The sequence below is a fragment of the Bos indicus genome, chromosome 1 (genome assembly GCF_029378745.1).
Source record: "Bos indicus isolate NIAB-ARS_2022 breed Sahiwal x Tharparkar chromosome 1, NIAB-ARS_B.indTharparkar_mat_pri_1.0, whole genome shotgun sequence".
Classification (NCBI taxonomy): domain Eukaryota; kingdom Metazoa; phylum Chordata; class Mammalia; order Artiodactyla; family Bovidae; genus Bos; species Bos indicus.
In genome coordinates, this window is record NC_091760.1 from 116,543,769 (window position 1) to 116,566,806 (window position 23,038).

General features: G+C 37.1%; 1 pseudogene; it reads right to left on the reverse strand.

The window, feature by feature from the left end:
* Positions 1-939: 939 nt before the first annotated feature.
* LOC139182233 (arylacetamide deacetylase-like 2) lies at positions 940-22,333 on the reverse strand (annotated as a pseudogene).
* Positions 22,334-23,038: the final 705 nt, after the last annotated feature.

Here is a 23,038-nt window from a genome sequence, read left to right on the forward strand (position 1 = left end):
CTAAGGATCTTGAGCTAGGAAGATTATTCTGGGTTATTGGGGTGGACTCTAAATGCAAAAACATGTATTTTTCTGAGAGGAGGGCTGAGGAGAAGGCCATATAAAGATGGAGAAGAGAGAAGTTTGAAGATGCTGACCTTTGAGATTTAAGTGACTTGTCTACAGCAAGGAACACTGGCAGCCATAGATCAAAGAGTCAAGGAGGCCTGACTAGAGCCTCAAAGGTTGCATGGCTCTTTTCAGAACCTGGATTTTGGTCCAATGATACTAATTTTGGACTTTAGCTGTCTAGAACCTTGAGAGAGTAAATTTCTATTGTTTTAATCCACCAAACTTACAATAATTTTGTACAATAGCCACAGGAAACTGATACAATTACCTTGCCATTTTTTTTCATCTTTCCACTTGCTACTGCAATTTTTGTGCCTGTCTGGAAACTGTCTTCTCTAACTTGCTAGTAACCATCTTATTTCTAAAATTTAATAAGCACTTGTCCCTTTAGAACCAACATACTTACAATAAAGTATAAGTGAAGGGAAAATTGGAGAAGTGAATGGCAACCCACTCCAATATTCTTGCCTGCAGAATTACATGGACAGAGGAGTTTGGTGGGCTGTCCAAGGATGTAAAACAGTCCACTGGCTTGCAAAGAGTTGAACACTACTGAGCAACTAACATTCACACACTACTGAGTGACATACACACACACACACACACACACACACAAAGGGAAAATGGATGTGATTATATACTTTTTTTATATGCAAGTTCTGTCAGTCAGAAAAATTGATAATCTATTCAAGGACATACAGGTAATGTTGTAAGATTCAAATCTAGAATTAGACAACACAAATGATATTATTCTTTGCACTACAGTTATAAAATATCAAAAATTACAACCCAATAAGTGAAGACCACACATGTTTTATATAAATGTATTTATAAATTCTTATCCAGCCAACTAACATACATTATCCCTTATTCTGAGACCTAGATTTAAATACAGTGATGTCATAAATGATAAAGCTCCATGGATTGCATCCTGAATATGGTCATGAGCAACTTGAACTCCAACATTTTGAAGTCTTGAAACATATATAAGTCCATCATCTCTCAGGACATCATATTCATAGGTCAGAATATAGGTTGATGGCAAATTCTGTAACTGGGACTCATTGGCCAACAAGGGTGATAATCTGATATACATAAGTGCTGGTGATGAATAACTAGATTTTCCAAGAATTGGTTTAGTATAAATATGGCCCTCCTACTTCTTGGGTAAGAGAGTACTCCAGTTAACAAACTTGAACAAATGTCTTGATTCCAGAGGCATATGTTGGTTTCTTCTCATTGCCTGGGGAAATGCTTCATCCTTGGTTAAATACACACTCACAAGTTTTATGGGTATGTCTCTTGTCAGAACTAAACCATGTTCACTTTCTCAGTGAGATGGTAAATAAGAATCAATGAACTGTAAGAAAGGGTAAAGCAAAGCTTGTATCTTGATTTTATGTTTTATTTCAAGATCATTTTGCACCTGAAAAAAAAAAGATAGTATCTTGTAATGCAAAGACTTCTGAAACACCAGGAGGAGGAAATTTAATTTTAATAATTTATGCAATCTTGAGATAAACAAGTCTATGTAAATTGATGGATGTTAAAATTATTTTCACAATACTTATGTCTTTCAGTGATATGAAAAAAAGTGTCAAACTTATTTCAACAGTAAAGTTTTAAAAATTTTCATGTTGTGGGTGAGACTGATAGAGATACAAACTTCCAGTTATAAAATAAATGTCTCGTATGTAATGTATAACATGGTGACTATAGCTAATAATACTATGTTGTCTATTTAAACATTGATAAGATAGTAAGTCTCGAAAAGCCTCATCACAAGAAGAAAGTTCTAAATATGTGTGGTGATGGATATTAACTAGATTTATTGTGGTCATCTTTTTGTTTTATATATACATATGTATATAATTTTTATATTGTACACATGTAACTGATATACTGTTATATGCCAATTACTCTCAATATAAATTTTTCTAAAGTCATATGGCAGAAGGTGAGGCACTATTGGTCTATACCCAAGAGAAATGGGGGAAACTGGAGCTGCAGCCTCAGTGAGCTCCTCAGTCTGAGATGCTGACAAAAGTATCAGCAACCTGGCTCCATTACCACAGTAACAGCACAAACTATTGCTTAGATTTGTGTTAGCAAATTGACGTCTTAGGATCAGTTGAGTTAGTACATAAGTGAGTTCAACACAGAGGGAAATGGGGGAAATAAAGAATGAGAAGGAGAGATAGAGAGGAGAAAGGAAGGTACATACATTTATGGTGTTTTTGTCAAAAATCACCAATAGAAATTACCTAAGTAAGATATTCCTATGGAAAATTGACAGTATATATAAGTTTGTAAAAATTCTTGGCTGAAAGTAACCTAAGTGAATAGAAGAAATCAATGTAACTATTAAAATAATCTTATTTCATTTAAAAATTAAAGATAAATGTTTATATATTTAAAATAAATGTTAAAAATTAAAATATTATAAAATATTCTTAAAATTTAACATAATGTTATTTGGCTAATAAAAAAAAGTTCCCAACATCATGCCATACATTTTTAAGAAATATACAAATGTAGAAGTACCAAGACAAAAAATGAACAGGTAAGCCAGTCGATAGGTAACTTAGCTTGTGAAAAAATAGTAATGTGTTTGTGAAACAAAGGAATAAAATTATGAAAAACATCTTGATGATATTCACACAGTTTTACATGCAAGGGAAAGATGTGGAATAATTGACAAGGATTTTCCTTTCCCGAGGTAGTGGGTATCCTGAGGTCTCATTTGTGACCCTAAAGACTATCATAGAGAACCTCAGGATAATGTCCAAGGAACAACTGTCTCAGCCGAAGTGTCGCATCTGAGACAGTGGCATCTGGACAAATGAAAAAACCTGCTACTGCTCCAGGTAAAAGCTCAGGAATGAAGGACATATCTCTTGGTCAACCTCTCACCACAGTGGCTAGCTGAACCTAGTGGAGGGAATACAGTGAAATTCAAGAGGACCATCAGAAAGGGAAATGCACCTCCACAATGCATGCTCAGGGTGCTAGACATTTCACAAGTATATAATAAAAATGAGCCAAGATAAAGCCCCCTGACAGAAACTCCTCTAGATCCAAAGCTCTCCCAAGTACCCTCAGGTAGATGATCTAATGAGCAAAGGTCCACTATCTACAACTCACCCTCAGTGTCCCACACTTAAGAGACAGGGACCACATGCCCAGGGATGAGGCAAAAAGGAATCTACCAACTCTCTTATCTAGCTCTAACCTTCCTTTCTGTACTGTTGCATGAAATAAATCACTTTCCTATGCATGTGCCACTGTTTGCCACCCCTACATCCCTATTGTGCCCCCTCTTGCCATTTAAACCTTTTTCCCATCTCTCTCCTGTCCTTCAAAGCTCCTTTCAAAGTCAACCATTTTCTTTTCTTTTCTTTTTTAACTTTACAATATTTTCAAGATATTGGGAGAGCACCTTCTAATTAGATCCTTCACATTTGGAAATTCTGCCATATTCTCAATATCTGTGTTATCAGTCTGCTGTAAACTTTTCAGATATTTTCTACACATTTTCTATATACTTATAACCATATATATGTGATAGATGGGGAAACAGTGTAAACAGTGGCTGACTTTATTTTTGGGGGCTCCACAATCACTGCAGATGGTGATTGCAGCCATAAAATTAAAAGACACTTACTCCTTGGAAGGAAAGTTATGACCAACCTAGAAGCATATTATAAAGCAGAGACATTACTTTGTCCACAAAGGTGCATCTAGTCAAGGCTATGGTTTTTCCTGTGGTCATGTATGGATGTGAGAGTTGGACTATAAAGAAAGCTGAGCACTGAAGAATTGATGCTTTTGAACTGTGGTGTTGGAGAAGACTCTTGAGAGTTCCTTGGACTGCAAGGAGATCCAATCAGTCCATCCTAAAGGAGATCAGTCCTGGGTGTTCATTGGAAGGACTGATGCTGAAGCTGAAACTCCAATACTTTGGCCAGCTGATACAAAGAGCTGACTCATTTGAAAAGACTCTGATGCTGGGAAAGGTTGAGGGCAGGAGGAGAAGAGGACAACAAGGATGAGATGGTTGGATGGCATCACTGACTCAATGGACATGGGTTTGGGTAGACCACGGCAGTTGGTGATGGACAGGGAGGCCTGGCATGCTGTGGTTCATGGGGTCACAAGGAGTCGGAAATGACTGAATGACTGAACTGAACTGAACTGAACTAGTTTGGTCATAACTTTCCTTCCAGGGAGTAAGCATCTTTTAATTTCATGGCTGCAATCACCATCTACAGTGATTTTGAAGCCCATAAAAATTAGGTCAGCCACTGTTTCCCCATCTATTTGCCATGAAGTGATGGGACCGGGTGCCATGATCTTAGTTTTCTGAATGTTGAGCTTTAAGCCAACTTTTTCACTCTCCTCTTTCACTTTCATCAAGAGGCTCTTTAGTTCTTCTTCACTTTCTGCCATAAGGGTGGTGTCATCTGCATATCTGAGGTTATTGATATTTCTCCTGGCAATCTTGATTCCAGCTTGTGCTTCCTCCAGCCCAGCATTTCTCATGATGTACTCTGCATAGAAGTTAAATAAGCAGTGTGACAATATACAGCCTTGACATACTGGCTCAATACTTGTTATTATTTTATTTCCCATTGGGTCTAAGATAGTAAAATGCTCAATACAGTTTGAAAAAATAATAGAAAATGAGTGAATAAATATTGCTCTTCTTTTTATAATTTTGTTAAGAGGACACTATTCTTGGGACCAGAAGTCACAGGATATAAAAAGAAGTAACAGGCATATAACAAATAGGTCGCCAAAATAACTCTGAATTATTGATCTATAGCTTAGTTATTTTCTTCTAAAGTCATCTCGACTCAAAGACAACCAGTTAATCAGAATGCAAAGGTACAAATAACCATTAATCTAGAAACATAAATATTAATGCTGAAAAAGCCCTGAATGGAACACACTAAAAAATGGACATGAATATCATATAAATGGATATGTATTCCTCATTTTGTGGTCAACTCATATGTACCTGAATGCAAAAAAAATAAGTAAGACATTCATCTCAGGATGTCATTCTTTGGAGAAATAAGAATGAAAGTACAAAGTCAAGAAAGTTGAAAAACATACCCAGCTCATAGAAATATTCTTGAGAATTGGACATCAGTAACTGTATTTAAATTGTCCATTTCACTTTGTATTACTTTTTCAGTAAAATAAAGACCGTTGGGTAACTCAGTAATTAAATGATTATGGAAGATGTTCAACAAAGCCCATTCTTTATCTTTTTCAATAAGAACACAAGGGATATGATGCTATTAAACCTTATATATTTAAACACCATTAATCCTAAATTCAGGCTACTTAAAGAAAAATTCTCCTATATAAATTATTCACTCTGTACCTTATTTATTAAATTACCTAATTTGAATCTCTAATTTTTCAAGTTATAGGCCTTGCCACTAATATTATTGTCATTGTGAGAGTAGTTTATTAACATCATGGTAAAGATTGATCTCCTTGATCTCCATATTTGAGAGCAAAATTTGGGACCAGTTCATGAAAGGCATCTATATTATGGTTAAAAGCTTGGAGTTACATGTACACTTCTACATCAATTTCTTTGTTCACAACCAATCCCCAGGAGTTGGGAGTCATGGCTGAGGATTGTTTGGTCACAGAGTCAGAGAAGAGATGATGTTCCATGACTTTCTACCGTGCCCAGAGAGGCCTGTATCAGTCCACCAACTCAGCTAATTTGAAGCTCACTCATAGCAGTTGTCTGTGTCGCGAACACCTATGCCTGATATAAAGCCTACCCCAGGCTGCCTGAAGCATTATTAAGTCCTCTTCTACCTGCCAAATGTCCTGAGATCGAATATCTAGAGCATGATACCCTCCTGGAGAGTGGTAGTTTCCTCCTGCCAGTGGACTATACTTCAGTCCTTGCACTGAATCCCTCATTATCCACTGCCTCTCTCTACTCACTGGTTCACCAGGGTCCCTTCCAACTTAGACTCCTGGTTTGGGAGTGTGTTATCTATCCAAAGCCCTACACATCTGCAGAAGCTTACCCACTGCCTGTCATTCATAGAAAAATCAGTTCAATTCAGTTGCTCAGGGGTGTCCGACTCTTTGCAACCCCATGGACCGCAGCATGCCAGGCTTCCCTGTCCATCACCAGCTTCCGGACCTTGCTCAAACTCATGTCCTTGAGTTGGTAATGCCATTCAGCCATCTCATCCTCATAGAGAATAGATGTGTGCAAAATGTTAACTTATTTATGGTGTTCCTACATTGCTAGCAATGTCTTTGTACTCACACAGCTCAGCAAATCTGTTATATTTCAACCTTGAATACCTAGCTTTATGATAATGTGATCTCCCTCCTCTCCCCACCCCACCAACTAATTTCCTCTCCACTGACCTAACTCCACCCCCCAATACCACACGCAGTTTTACCAAAACACAGATAGTCAGTGAGTATCTGGATGTACTATGGATGACCATGAAGGAATTCCAATATGAGAGGCCTTTTGGTCTCATTCTAGGACACATGTTACAAGCACACTGGAAGCTGGAGAAATCCCATACCAGGCCTGCTATAGTCTAAATGTTATCTAAATGTGCTTCCATTATTCATATATTAAAAATCTAATGACCAAGGTGAGGGTCTTAGTAAGAACACATTTGAGAATTGATTTGGTCATGAGGTGAAATCCTGGTGAATGGTATTAATACCCTTATAAAAGAGGTCTTAAATGGCTAGCTCTCCCCTTCCATCGTGTGAGGATGCAATGAAAAGCCTGTGAGCTGGGAAAGGGCCCCAGTTCAACTTCCAGAACTGTGAGAAATAAGTTTCTGTTATTTATAAGCAACCTAGACACTGGTATTATATACAGAAGCTCAAACAGACTAAGACAGGGCCCTTTAAAGAATCCAACTTACTCTCCTCTTTATGGATTCATCCCATCCTTTCCTGTTTCTTATTACCCCCTCAAAAATCCTGCCTCCCATTATGTTCTAAAAGTAGGACATTGCAACCTAGCATATGATGTAAAAGTGCCAGATTCACAGTGACCCATGCCCAGGTGCAATACCCAGTTAGTTGGGAAAGAGGAGCTTGAAATCAGTGCTACTCCATGGTTAAGATGTTCATATCTGAGTTTGAGTCCTGGACAAGTTATTTAACCTTGTAAACCCTCAGTTTCTTGATCTTTGAAATTGATGTAATAATAGTAAGTGCAGCATATGGCTTTTGCCAGGGTGAGATAAAGCATTTATAGTACAGTTTCTACAGAAAACAATAAATACTGATTATATTTCTTATTGTCATTGAAATAAATGTTGAAGGAACCCAACAGCTTCTCTTTGGAGTGCTTCAGAAAATATTTGTTGATCTTTCAACAGGCAAACCATAGGAAATGACGGCTTAGCTCCATTTTTGATTGAAGATACAGAGGTACTATCTGAACTGGACAAACATCTTAATAACTCCTATATAAACCATGGCTCAAACCACAGAAGGCTTCTGAAAAACATATGCTCCCCCAAAGCCATGTAAGTATTATTATATGATGGATCAGTGTCATCATACACTGCTTCTTTTTACCATTTCAATCACTTGCTTAATCTGGTTTGTTACCCAGTTCTCTCCTATTGTTATTTCCCTTATTTCTCTAGAACACACATTTTTGACCAGCGCCACCTCCACTTTTAAACACACACCAAGCTCCCAGAAGTTCACTTTGGATTAAAGCTATCTACTCTTTGAGAAGTCATGATTACTAGTATTTAATGTGTATTTGGAGAAGGCAATGGCACCCCACTCCAGTACTCTTGCCTGGAAAATCCCATGATGGAGGAGACTGGTGGGCTGCAGTCCATGGGGTCACTAAGAGTCGGACATGACTGAGCAACTTCACTTTCACTTTTCACTTTCATGCATTGGAGAAGGAAACGGCAACCCACTCCAGTGTTCTTGCCTGGAGAATCCCAAGGATGGGGGAGCCTGGTGGGCTGCCTTCTATGGGGTCGCACAGAGTCAGATACGACTGAAGCGAATTACCAGTAGCAGCAGCAGCAATGTGTATTTATTCCAAGCAAGACATTCTGGTTACTGTTTTATATTGAATTTCCTCTTGTTTATATCTTAAACTTCTCAAATCTACCTCCTTGCCTCATCTTTATTCATTATTCCCCAAATCCAATACTATAGTTCCCCAGATCTGTCAATTCCACTTCTTTTTATTTCACTAATTCATCCACTTTTCTCCATCCCCACTGCCACTATCTTAATCCACGGCACTCTTTTTGCTGCTCAAAGTACTGAAATTCTTTCCCTATTCCTTCCTTTCCCACTTTCCAATTTACTCTCCATTTTTTAACAGAATTTTTTATTTATTTATTTTTTTTGATGTGGACCATTTTTAAAGTCTTTATTGAATTTATTACAATACTGGTCTGTTTTATGTTTTGGGTTTTTGGAACCTGCATTAGAAGGTGAAGTGTTAACCACTGGACTGCTGGGATGTCCCAACAACAGTCATTTTTAAATAAGAATGTGATTGAATCTTTTCAATAACTTCATTGTCCCCTGGAATCAAGGAAACATATCTCACAAGGGCCTTTCATGATTTGCCCCACCAGTCTTTCTAACCTCATCACTCACTATACTTTCCTCATTTCCTCTGATATAACATGTATGGACTTCTTTCATTTGTTTGGATCAAAAGCCAAGGAAAGGAACAAACAATGACAACCTGTGCAGGGAGAGACAAAGAGAATCCACCCACACTCTCTTCGGCAATTAAGAGATAGTGAGGTGAATTGAGAGCTTAGCATTGAAGCATAAACATCACCATATGTAAAACAGATAGCTTGTGGGATGTTGCAGTATAACACTGCGAGCTCTACCAGGTACTCTGTGACAAGAGCTCTAATTTTTTTTCTACTAAGACATTAAGGACTACTTGTGAGATTGTTTTCTATTACACAATGGGACAGCTCAAATAAAGTAGCTAATCAGGTACAAAAAGTTGAAGAGAGGAGGAGTTCAAACCCTAGGATATCTGAAGAGTGGAGAGAGAAGACAGGTATGTTGCCAGACTTTGGAAATATAAAGATTTTTTAAAAGATTATTATCCCAGTTTTCAAAACACTTAGAGTCTAATTGGGTATATACACAAGCAACAAATCATAAGACAAACCTTATACTGTAACTGTAGAGATGCAGGTTTGATCCCTGGTTCTGAAGATCCCCTGGAGAGAGAAATGACAATCCACTCCAGTATTCTTGCCTGGAGAATTCTATGGACAGAGGAGCCTGTCAAGCTACAGTTCATAGGGTTGCAAGAGAGTCAGACATGACTTAGCAACTGAACAACAGCAGCTAGATACTATAAATTTATATAAACTCCTTCAGGAAATACAGAGGTAACATAGAGGAGGCTTGGCTGGAGGACTTTCTGGAACTTATGGCACATCCAGGTGGAGAAATCTATTTGTGTATGTGGGTTCTGAGTTCATAACAGTGATCTCAGTGGAAGGCATAGATGAAGCCAGGAGACCAGACAGAGAAGGGGATAAAATAACGACTGAGTGTTGAGACCTGGAAATACTAGATTTAAAGAGGAGTTTGTTTCATGTAAAACTGAATGGAGGAGAAGTAAGAGGAGAAAAAGAGAGAGTGCTATCATAGACCTCATTGGAAGAGTTTTCTAAAAAGCCGGCAAGCTGGCAAGGGTTTTAAATGATAAGAAGAAGTTATATAAAAAGAACAACAAAAAAAATGCCCTTAGATTTAGAAAACAAAGATGATTGACAAACTTAGCCACAGCAAGTTAAAAGGAATGGCCAGGAAAAAACACAAAGAGATGATCTGAGGACGGTATATGAATATGTAGAAAAAGAGTATAATTAGATTTCAAGTGAAGTTGGATATAAAATAAAGGTTACAGATAGGATGGAATGTTGGATAAGTGGTTACAAAAAGCTCATTAGCTTTGGCTTTTTGTTTTCAGGTTTAAGATGAGAAAGCTTAGATATGATTGATTATATACTAAAGTAAAAGAACAAAGTTAGAGATTTTGAAGATACTGGAAAGAAAGAAAACAATTTTTAGAAAAAGATCCCTGGAGATGTGGGAGGTGGGAAGCAAATAATCCAGCAGACATGGTAAAAGTAACGGGAAACATGTAAACATAACAGAGGAATTGTGTCTGATGGTTGGTTGGTTGATTTCTCTGTTGGTGTCAGGGATAAGACAAGATTTAAAAGAAGTACATATCTGGTAGCCACTGCCCATTATTTCAGAGAAGGCGATGGCACCCCACTCCAGTACTCTTGCATGCAAAATCCCATGGACGGAGGAGCCTGCTAGGCTACAGTCCATGGGGCCGCTAAGAGTTGGACACGACTGAGCGACTTCACTTTCACCTTTCACTTTCATGCATTGGAGAAGGAAATGGCAACCCACTCCAGTGTTCTTGCCTGGAGGATCCCAGAGACAGGGGAGCCTGGTGGGCTTCCGTCTATGGGGTCGCACAGAGTTGGACATGACTGACGCGACTTGGCAGCAGCAGCAGCCCATTATTTATTTAAGAAAATATATTTTAATTGATAGGCAATAAACAAAGATAAACATGTGAGTCAAAAACAAATTTAAAGTAGGAGGTGTCTTGGATGAGAGAGAGAGACCAAGGAAAGAGACAGAGAGATAGAAATTCTTTACATATTATTATTTTATTCTTTATCTGGCTAATAAAAATCTCTTACCCTTAAACTTCCATGTTAAAAAAAAACTGGCTATTTAAGGAAAATAATATGTAAACCATGAACTTCCAGATGTTCTAGCTGGTTTTAGAAAAGGCAGAGGAACCAGAGATCAAATTGCCAGCATCTGCTGGATCATTGAAAAGGCAAGAGAGTTGCAGAAAAACACCTATTTCTGCTTTATTGACTATGCCAAAGCCTTTGACTGTGTGGATCACAATAAACTGTGGAAAATTCTGAAAGAGATGGGAATACCAGACCACCTGACCTGCTTCTTGAGAAATCTGTATGCAGGTCAAGAAGCAACAATTAGAACTGGACATGGAACAACAGACTGGTTCCAAATAGGAAAAGGAGTACATCAAGGCTGTATACTGTCACCCTGCTTATTTAACTTCTATGCAGAGTACATCATGAGAAATGCTGGGCTGGAGGAAGCACAAGCTGAAATCAAGATTTCCAGGAGAAATATCAATAACCTCAGATATGCAGATGACACCACCCTTATGGCAGAAAGTGAAGAAGAACTAAAGAGCCTCTTGATGAAAGTGAAAGAGGAGAGTGAAAAGGTTGGCTTAAAGTTCAACATTCAGAAAACTAAGATCATGGCATCTGGTCCTACCACTTCATGGCAAATAGATGGGGAAACAGTGGAAACAGTGTTAGACTTTATTTTGGGGGGCTTCCAAATCACTGCAGATGGTGATTGCAGCCATGAAATTAAAAGACGCTTACTCCTTGGAAGGAAAGTTATGCCCAACTTAGATAACATATTAAAAAGCAGAGACACTACTTTGTCCACAAAAGTCCATCTAGTCAAGACTATGGTTTTTCCAGTAGTCATATATGGATGTGAGAGTTGGACTATAAAGAAAGCTGAGCACCAAAGAATTGATGCTTTTGAACTGTGGTGCTGGAGAAGACTCTTGAGAGTCTCTTGTACTGCAAGGAGATCCAACCAGTCCATCCTAAAGGAGATCAGTACTGGGTGTTCACTGGAAGGACTGATGCTGAAGCTGAAATTCCAATACTTTGGCCACCTGGTGCAAAGAGCTGACTCATTTGAAAAGACCCTGATGCTGGGAAAGATTGAGGGCAGGAGAAGGGTACGATAAAGGATGAGATGGTTGGATGGCATCACCAACTCAATGGACATGGGTTTGGGTAGACTTCAGCAGTTGGTGATGGACAGGGAGGCCTGACATGCTGTGGTTTATGGGATCGCAAAGAGTTGGACATGATTGAGTGACTGAACTGAACTGAATCCTCATTAAAATCACCCTCAACATAATCATACAAGAACGGGAATCTAAAATTCTGTGGCATTGAAACAGCTATAGTTGATTCAACTCTTACGAGGCAAACACATGTTAGTGACAAATCAATTCTATCATAATTGTGAATATTGTTTCCACGGATGAGGAAGAAAACAATCCAAATTTGAGACAAAGAAAATTATGATGGTTAAATATCTGGTGTCAGTATGGAGCAAAACAATTTTCTTACCTGCCAAGTTGACCCTATGGACTGTTGCTCACCAGGCTCCTTTGTCCATGCGATTCTCCAGGCAAGAATACTGGAGTGGGTTGCCATGCCCTTCTCCAGGGGATCTTTCCAATGCAGGGTTCAAACCAACGTCTCCTGCAATGGCAGGTGGGTTCTTTACCAGTAGCGCCTCCTGGGAAGTCCCATCTGTTACTTTAGAGTAAGGCAATTTTGCCGTCACAGTTAAACAGCTTTCAAATGTTAAAAGATAATAATTTCCAAGCCTTTTAAATGTCAAACTTAACTTGCTGTATTGATATAGGTGTTTTGGTTTTATAGACCTGAGGAAGTTAGCCAATCTTTTATTTAATCTGTCACTCTTATTAAGATAAAGTTTTTCCTGAGACCAGGATGGATATCCCAAGAAAAGTTGCTTTCCCTGGACATATGTTCCACTTGATGAATTTAGGGAGAGAAGGAGATTCTGCTAATTCACCCAAAAGAGAAGAATTGAGGAATCTGTCTGTCTTGAGTAGAGAGTTACTCAGTTCAAGGTTAACAATTGATGACAGATACCATCCAGTGGCTTATGCAATTCATCTGGATTTGATTAGCACAGATGAATAGTAGCTCCCAGAGCAATGGTGATACAGTATTCATGGAAGAGGACAAATGTTTCTGCTTTCAATGGATTTCAGGTAATCTGTGCAACACTGAGATGTTCGAACTACATGGAAATAAGCAAACAAAAATGGCGGTAACAAGGTTGCTACAAGTCAGTCAATAGAGTGTCCTCATTAATTACAGTTTCTGATTAATATTTACTATTAAGACTTTTTTGTAAAGAAAATCTTAAAAATATTTTTAAAGATGTGTCAAATATATAAGATCATATGTTGCCATAAAAATATTATTATAAGTCAGATTACCACCTTATGACAAATGATCCAAATTAGTAGGAATAGTATATTTAGAAAAGACAAACTATAAACTTTAATAAATACAGATATCTTATATCACAGTTTCCTTTTAAAATTACCTATATTGAAGTACATAGTTTTTAAAAGTTGATCAGAGGGAACTTAATGATTACCTCAAAATATCAAATTAATTTATATTATTTTCTAAAATTAAAAAGATATTTATGATCCTAAATAAATAAAAAATAATGCATAGATTAAAAATGGATTAAATGGCTATTTAATTGGATTTAAATGCTGTGATTACATTTAAAAATATTTGTTCCTCTTAAAGAATAAGTGACTATGTTCAGAAGAGTTTCCTTGACTATATTGACCATCCAGATCATTGTGACAGGCCAGCAACATTAATGATTTTAGAACACATTATGTAAAAAAAAAAATCTTGAAATTATAGTAGTAGTCATTGTCTTTTAATTATGGTAATATAATTGCAAAGTGGAAAAGTTCCACAAAATAAAGTTATGTAAGACTCTATTTGCCCTCCTAACCCAGGCAAACATCTTTTTATATTGTAATTTTATATGAAACAATGAGTCATCTTTTTGTATACCTATAAGAAAGACAAATCTAATATTCCTTCTTGAGGTCTTCTCAGGGTATACAACAATATTGATCTCTCAGTGGTGTATTCTTATTGAAACTGAGTTTTTCAGGCCATAAATATGTAACGTATTATTAAACACAGGATCATGACATTTTGAAAAAAAAAAAAAGATTTATAATATATTACAAAGTAGGAGTTCATTCTGATGACCCAGATCAAGAATAATCCTAGAACAAGTAAAACTTTTTGATTAAAATATCTCTTATAGAAAGCTTAGCAAACCATGAAGATGAGTAACTTGAAGTATAGTCATAAAAATAAACAGGAAAGGGTAAAGGAAATGATCTTTTTATGTTATTTAACCATACTGAGTTCTGATGCACTATTTTCAGCTGTAGCAATCTCTTTGGACAGATAGAAAGTTAAAGAGATACTATCTTCTTGAATAATTAATTAATAAGACTACAATAATTTCAAATTTTAATTCACTGCACTACAAACTTTACTGAGAATTGCATTAGTGAGCATTGCCTCGAAAGTGGCTTTGTTAGTATTTAGGATTGCCCTGCCAGAAAGCTATAAGGCAGGTCTTCACATCTTTGTAAGTCTCCAGGAGTACATCTAATTGTCATTTCTAAAGCTCCCTTCACTTACAAAACCAAGCAAATATTATAATGTAGAAGCAGAAATTGTAAGTGTGGCAAGATGTTGCCTGATGATTATTGGGTAATTGCTGGACAGTTTTCAAAATCTCTACAGCCATAAAACTAGTTTTAGGTAAGATTCAAGGTCAGATTGCTATATGACTTGGTATAGCAATTGGAATAATAATCTCAAAGAAGATACAGTCCTCAACTTTCATTCTCTACCACACTTCACACTCCACCTCAGCAAGATCCTTTTTTCAAATACAAATCAGTTCAGATTGGAAGAGATCTCAAGAATCAACAGGTTTAATGGTTTGCAAACTTTCTTTTGGGCAATGAAATTGTCTTTTTTCCCCGTAAGGCAATTTATATAGAACTGTATACATGAAGGGGATTAAAGTGAAGCATCTTTGGTTGAAAGGAAGCGTGGGGTGCACAGCCAAAGAAGAAGCTTTGCTATCATCCTTACCAATCTGGCTCCACATCTAGGGGTTTGCGGTGTGTGTATGTGATGTTACATATTGGCTTACACATATAGGCTTATGTTTATGGATATGTACATATATATATATATATTTGCATGTGTCTGTGTATATATAAAATATAAACATGTGTGTACATATATTTGCATGTGTCTATGTGTATATAAAATATAAACATATGTATGTATATATAATCTTCCTTCCAACCCTGAGTATTTTATTTTCAAACTGAAGAAGAAAAACTTTTTCTTTTAAAGGAGTTGGATTTCTTCCCCAATGATTTAATGGGGCTAATATAACACTTATATCAAAACCTGACACAGAATTTTTAATAAGTAGAAATAAATTCCTCAAAACCCACAGATTTTTAATTTTAGCAAGTGAAAACCAACAATACATGAACATTTTAATTCACCATAACCCGTGAGGCTCGTGCTTGGAATGCAAGCATAATTTAGGATGATTTAGGAGAATGACATTAAAACATGTATAATATCATATAAGAAACGAATTGCCAGTCCAGGTTCGATGCAGGGTACAGGAAGCTTGGGGCTGGTGCACTGGTGCACTGGGATGACCCAGAGGGATGGTAAGGGGAGGGAGGTGGGAGGGGGGGTCATGATGGGGAACACGTGTACACCCGTGGTGGATGCATGTTGATGTATGGCAAAACCAATACAATATTGTAAAGTAAAAAAAATAAATAAATAAAATTGAAAGATGACTAACACAATATTGTAAAGTTTAAAAATAAAATAAAATTTAAAATAAATAAATAAAAATTAAACAAAAAACAGAATGGAACAACAAAAAAAAAGAAAGATAAAAAAAAAATCTGAAAGTCAACTGACATAATCCAACATGTTGAAAGAATAAAGAAGAAAAGTCACACTGTGATTTCAATAGTTGCATTATAAACATTTGGCAAATTCAGTAACCATTTATGCAAAAAACTATCAGCAAACTGGGAATAGAAGGGACTTTCAATATAACAAAAGCCAGCTATGAAAACTCTTCAGTTTTTTTTTAGTGAAGCATTGAACAATGTTCTCCTAAGATCCAGAGCAAGATAATTGTAATCAATATTCCTGGAAGCCCTAGCCAGTACACTAATAAGAGGGAAAAGCAAAGCATAAAGACTGGAAAAGAGGAATTAAAACTCTCTCCAGAGAGTTTCTGTCTCTGGTTACAGAAGTTATGATTGTTTTTGTAAAAAATCCTGCTGCTGCTGCTGCTAAGTCGCTTCAGGAGTGTCCGACTCTGTGTGACCCCATAGACGGCAGCCCACCATGCTCCCCGGTCCCTGGGATTCTCCCTCCAGGCAAGAATACTGGAGTGTGTTGCCATTTCCTCTTTCAATGCATGAAACTGAAAAGTGAAAATGAAGTCACTCAGTTGTGTCTGACTCTTAGCGACCCCATGGACTTCAGCCCACCAGGCTCCTCCATCCATGGGATTTTCCAGGCAAGAGTACTGGAGTGGGGTGCCATTGCCTTCTCTGAGAAAATCCTAGGAAATGTAAAAAAAAAAGAAGAAGAATATATGAGTGAAACTTTCAAGGATATGATTGGGAAGGTCAAAGTAAAAATGAAATGTATTCTTGTACACTCTCAATGAACATTTGAAAAATTTTATTTTAGATTAAGTTCCAAAATAAGTCAGGGATGAATTCAAGAAAAGATTTGCAAGACTTCAGCATTGAAAAAATAATATATTATTTAGGAAGTTGAAGAGGACCTTATGCATTACTTGAAAGTCTCAATAATGGTAAGATATCATTCCTCCCCTAAATTTTTAGGTTTAATGCAATACCAATCAAAATCCTATTAGTGGTTCTTTCTTAGAAGTTGACAAAATATCCTATTATTTTGATGGAAAAGACATGGAACACAAGAAACAATTGTGAAGATAAGAACAAAGCTGAAGTCAGCATGGTATTAGCATAAGGGTAAAATATATAGATCAATGGAACAGAAGAGAAAGGTCAGAAATAGTCATGTTATGGTCTTTATTTTAGACTCAAGCATCACTGTAATCTAATGAGAAAGGATAGTCTTTTCAGTGAATACTGCTGGAGGAACAGGGTGTCTGCATGGGGGAAAAAAATGAGCTTTGAACTCCACTTCCCAATAAAAGACAAGGGTGTACCTGTTGAGTCACTGCCACTGCTAAGGTGCCCCCAGAACTGTCTCCTAAAATACCAATTTGGATAGGATCCACTCCATATTTTGTAAGAATTTTATCCTGAAGAAAAAACTTGACTGCAGTAATGCTGTCTTGAAATGGAGCAGGAAAGTGGTGTTGAGGGGCTGGCTAATCTATAGCTTTAAAACAAAACAATTTTATTTAAACAATTTTTTAAAGTATGGTTTATGGCTCTATCTGTGAATGTAGCTTTCAAACACCAAATGGATGCAATTTAACACCATGTTCTCTTGTTTAATCTTCCAAATACCAAAACTGAGTTCTCTACTAACTTCTTATATGAATGACTCAAAATTGATGTTAAAGTTTTCAACCTTGTATCTGAGGTCCATGGATGGCATTGCCCAGGAGAAGTATGGAGAGTATTAAAACTCTCGAGAACATAAACATGAATTTAGTGCAAGTATATTTTGGATTGGAAATGCCCTATAGCTCATGTCATATTCTCAATGTAACTAGCAATCTAAGCATTAAAAATAAAAAAGCATATGAATTTTTGAAGGCAGTAGATCTAAGAGCATACTCTAGGCAAATGTTCAATTTTTTCAAAGCAATTAGATAAAAATTATACAGACTGGCAATGCACATACCTCATTATGAATAATGCACAGGAATTGATTCTAAATAATTTTTTTGAAATATAAATAGTATTTAGATATGCTAGAGAGCTTGCTTGTTTCTGGTATTGATCAATTCATTTGCAAGGTAAACTATCTTACCATCCCTTTAATGGATACAAATGGATTTTCCCCCAACATGTGTGGACCAGTAAAAACAGGAGAGTACTTCTGTTAACCTGTTCTCAGGGCTAACTTTTTCTTTTCATTCTTCAGAATGCTAAAATTAGTAAGTATTTGTACTTAACATTAAATATTGGTGAGATAATTCTTATATGTTTATTATAATTTATATTTAGAAAATCCTAAACAAAGTATAATTTAAACATAGGTATGTACCAAAAGATGTTGGTTTCTAGTTTAAATACAGTACATTTAAGCTTTTAGAGCTAAAAACAACAAAAATCATAAGGATCTGATAGACAATATAAGCAAAGCACAAAAATATCACTGTATTAAAACAGATTTAAAATCAATGATTTAGATTACTCCAAAAGCTATGGAGGTAGAAAGAATATCCTAATATTATAAGTTAGAAGTATCCCTGAAAATAGAAGTTCTTCCTTGTTCTATATGTAACCATAACAACAAGGACAGAAATCACTGCTTAGATGACCCATTTTTAATCTGTTTTCTCTCTAAACTTTCATAGCTTCCAACTGAAAAACCACTGCCACCAACTACAAATGTCACAATGATACCACTATGTCATCTCAGAACTGTTGGATTGGAAGTCTCTAAGGATAATTTTGTTACTATAAAAAGGGGAAAAGGGAAGAGGGGGAAGAATTCCTCCTGGGAATGTTGGCTTCAGATATCCAGACTATGATATCTGGATATCCGGATATCCAGACTATTTCCAGCATGAGTAAGAAAATACGGACCTGTCCTAAGATATTCTGGTATGCCCTTGCAAAATACAGAATGCAAAATCACTTTTCCAAAGAGTGGCTTAAAATTCTCAGCTATTCCCAAATTTTGCCTCCTCTATTACTTCCAAACAAGAATTACTGTAAGTTAAAACATTTTATTATTAGTCTTAATACAGCATACTATCCCCAGTGTGTAATAGTTTATTAATTTCTTCCTATCTAGCTGGATTACTTGGGGCATAATTAAAACCTTATATAACCTAAATTTTATGTGTCTAGAGCAATAGTCTTTTCTAAAAATGCTCACCCTGGGATGTCACTCAGAAATTCTCACAATCACAGAAAAGTAATGACATACTAGATCCTCTTGAAGATCTATGTTGCAATGGGGATGAATAAAATACATTAATTAAAAAAAATCTATTTGAGGCATAACTGATTTGATTTGGAAATCACATCTCTACTGGATAAAGGCAAAAATCACAGTGACAAAAAAAAAAAAAAAATCATTCTCTCACTCCACTCCCACAACCAAGCTTGCTTGCCGTCCATCTGTTCAGAAGTCAAAAGTCTTATGCTCTGAAATAAAGAAATAAGTGTCAAAGTACTCCCTGTAATTAAAAAGCAAGAGAAATGATTATAAGTATGACCTTGGAAAGAAATGTGACTTGTCAGTGTCACATAGAAACATTTATTTCCTTTTCCTGTTTCTATGCAGAGGGACCTGAATCACCATGACACACTCTGCAGTAATGTCTTCCAGGAGTCAAAAGATGATTTTGTTAATTGGTGTTCTGTGAGAGAGAAGCTGGGTTAAACTTCAACCCCCTCTAATTTTCTCATGCCATCTGCTGTCTGTACACAATGATCCTCCCCAAAACCTTCCATGGCTTGTTGTGTTTTCTTCTGCTCTACTCATCAAGGTAGCAAGTTTCATATGGGTTAGTCTTAACTTGAGTGACGTGTATACCTCAATGCACATTCTCCAAAGCTTTCTTTAGAAATAATGGTTATGTATTAACTTCAATATATTTGAATTTTGTGTTAATATTTCAACTGGTTAATATTTCAGGGGATAAAGAAAGGGATAGATGTATTGACTCTCTAAAACCACAACACTGAATAATATGGTTCCTCCAAATCTCCAAATTCTTTGATTATGAAATGGTCCAATACATTATGAAATGGTCCAATAACCTTGACATTTAAGACAGAATGTAATGAAAAGCAACTACATTTTGAGAGAGGTTCTTGGAAGTCAGTGTATGGACTTAGATGGACATGTTCATTTTGTCATGCTTGGCACACAAGCCATCAGCTCTCCCTCCAGTAGGCACACACACACACACTCCTCTCTTCCCAGTTAACCCCAACTCCAGTTTGTCAGCACCTGGTCACAATACTTTGGCAAAACTGTGACATTTGCGATGTACTTACCACAAATCCTAGAAATTCAGAGAAGTCTCAAATCATAATCAAATTTCAAACTTTTGTAAGGTGTTCTGAGCATATGAACAAAACTTCAAAGTAAAAGCAAGAATACACAGAACTATACAAAAAAAATCTTCACAACCCAGATAATCTTCACAACCCACCTAGAGTCAGACATCCTGGAATGCGAAGTCAAATGGGCCTTAGGAAGGAAGCATCACTATGAACAAAGCTAAGGGAAGTGATGGAATTCCAGTTAAGCTATTTCAAATCCTGAAAGATGATACTGTGAAAGTGCTGCACTCAATATGTCAGCAAACTTGGAAAACTCAGCAGTGGCCACAGGACTGGAAAAGGTAAATTTTCATTCCAAACCCAAAGAAAGGCAATGCCAGAGAATGTTCAAAACTGCACAGTTACACTCATCTCAGTTCAGTTCAGCTGCTCAGTCGTGTCCAACTATTTGCGACCCCATGAATCGCAGCATGCCAGGCCTCCCTGTCCATCACCAACTCCCGGAGTCACCCAAACTCATGTGCATTGAGTTGGTGATGCCATCCGGCCATCTCATCCTCTGTCGTCCCCTTCTCCTCATGCCCCGAATCCCTCCCAGCATCAGGGTTTTTCCAATGAGTCAACGCATCTCACATGCTAGCAAAGTAATGCTTAAAATTCTCCAAGCCAGACTTCAACAGTACGTGACCATGAACTTCCAAATGTTCAAGCTGGATTTAGAAAAGACAAAGGAATCAGAGATCAAATTGCCAACATCTGCTGGATCATCTAAAAGCAAGAGAGTTCCAGAAAAACTTCTACTTTATTGACTGTGCCAAAGCCTTTGACTGTGTGGATCACAATTAACTGTGGAAAATTCTGAAAGAGATGGGAATACCAGACCACCTGACCTGCCTCTTGAGAAATCTGTATGCAGATCAGGAAGCAACAGTTAGAACTGGACATGGAACAACAAACTGGTTCCAAATAGGAAAAGGAGTACGTCAAGGCTGTATATTGTCACCCTGTTTATTTAACTTATATGCAGAGTACATCATGAGAAAGGCTGGACTGGAAGAAACACAAGCTGGAATCAAGATTGCCGGGAGAAATATCAATAACCTTAGATATGCAGATGACACCACCTTTATGGGAGAAAGTGAAGAATTAAAGAGCCTCTTGATGAAAGTAAAAGAGGAGAGTGAAAAAGTTGGCTTAAAGCTCAACATTCAGAAAACGAAGATCATGGCATCCAGTCCCATCACTTCATGGCAAATAGATGGGGAAATAGTAGAACAGTGGCAGACTATTTTTTTGGGCTCCAAAATCACTGCAGATGGTGACTGCAGTCATAAAATAAGAAGATGCTTACTCCTTAGAAGAAAAGTTATGATCAACCTGACAGCATATTAAAAAGCAGAGACATTACTTTGCCAACAAAAGTCCATCTAGTCAAGGCTATGGTTTTTCCAGTGGTCATGTATGGATGTGAGAGTTGGACTATAAAGAAATTGAGTACCAAAGAATTGATGCTTTTGAACTGTGGTGTTGGAGAAGACTCTTGAGAGTCTCTTGGACTGCAAGGAGATCCAACCAGTCATCCTAAAGGAAATCAGTACTGAATGTTCACTGGAAGGTCTGATGCTGAAACTGAAACTCCAATACTTTGGCCACCAGATGCTAAGACTTGACTCATTTGAAAAGACCCTGATGCTGGGAAAGATTAAAGGTGAGAGGAGAAGGGGACGACAGAGGATGAGATGGTTGGATGGCATCACTGACTCAATAGACATGAGTGAGTAAACTCCGGGAGTTGGTGATGGACAAGGAGGTCTGGCGTGCTGCAGTCCTTGGGGTCACAAAGAGTTGGACACGAATGAGCTAACTGAACTGAACTGAACTGAATCCTGTTATCTTAAAATGTAAATTTGGGAGTGGTTCTGGTAAAATTTTTACAATCTTGAGCCATTCTTATGATTTATTGTAATAACTAAATTTAAAAAGTGTATAGCTCTCTTGCTAAAGACTAGTGAATGGGGCATTGTCTGTCCTCTTCTGATGTCTGTGTCAGAAGCTTTCTCCATCCCTTCTCACTGTGATAAAGCTTCTGCCACACGAGACCGCTGAGTGTTCAAGTCTGTTCTCTAGTCCTGAAGCTAAATCTTCTTTTTCAGAGATTGCAAATCCAACATCGTTCACCATAAGCTATCAATAATATTCCTTTTTCCAGTCTCTTCACAGTGCCAAGATTAAATTTTTTTCCATGAATACTGAATCATAAGTAGCAGAACAAATGTAGACTGAGAACGTTTTCAGGTAATGTGATCATCTTAAGAACAAGAGGCTAATTTTCTTTTAAATATTATAGCACCAGTAGAAACCTGTTTTGCAATAGACAGACTCTGACACAGATACCTAATTCATTTCTTATTTGCATGCAGTTAAAAACTCTCACAGTATTTCCTCACCCTGTGATTGCATCATCAGCCCAACGTATTTAAGATGCAAATCAGAGTCTAAATGATAGTTATGAGACAACCATGAAGTGTAATTCTGTGATTGGCTGGTTGCAACATTTTATAAGAGGACGTTTAAAAAAAAGTTGCCTGGTAGTCTGTCAGAATCCAGTCTCACATTATTAGCATGGACTACTAATCCTGTTAACAAATCCTGCTTGTTGTAATGGACCAGACTTTGGGACAAAAGATAAAAGTGTAGGGTCTCGTTCAAGTTTCATTATCCACCGAGCTGAAACTTTTTATTAGACTGAGTACCACCAGGTTCAGTACAGGTATCAAAGAAAAATCCTGTTTTTAAAGGATTACATAGTGATTTTGTCCATAAGGTTTAGTGGTAAGTATCTAAAATTATACTGAGAAATCAGCCTAGGATGGCAGGAAACATCAA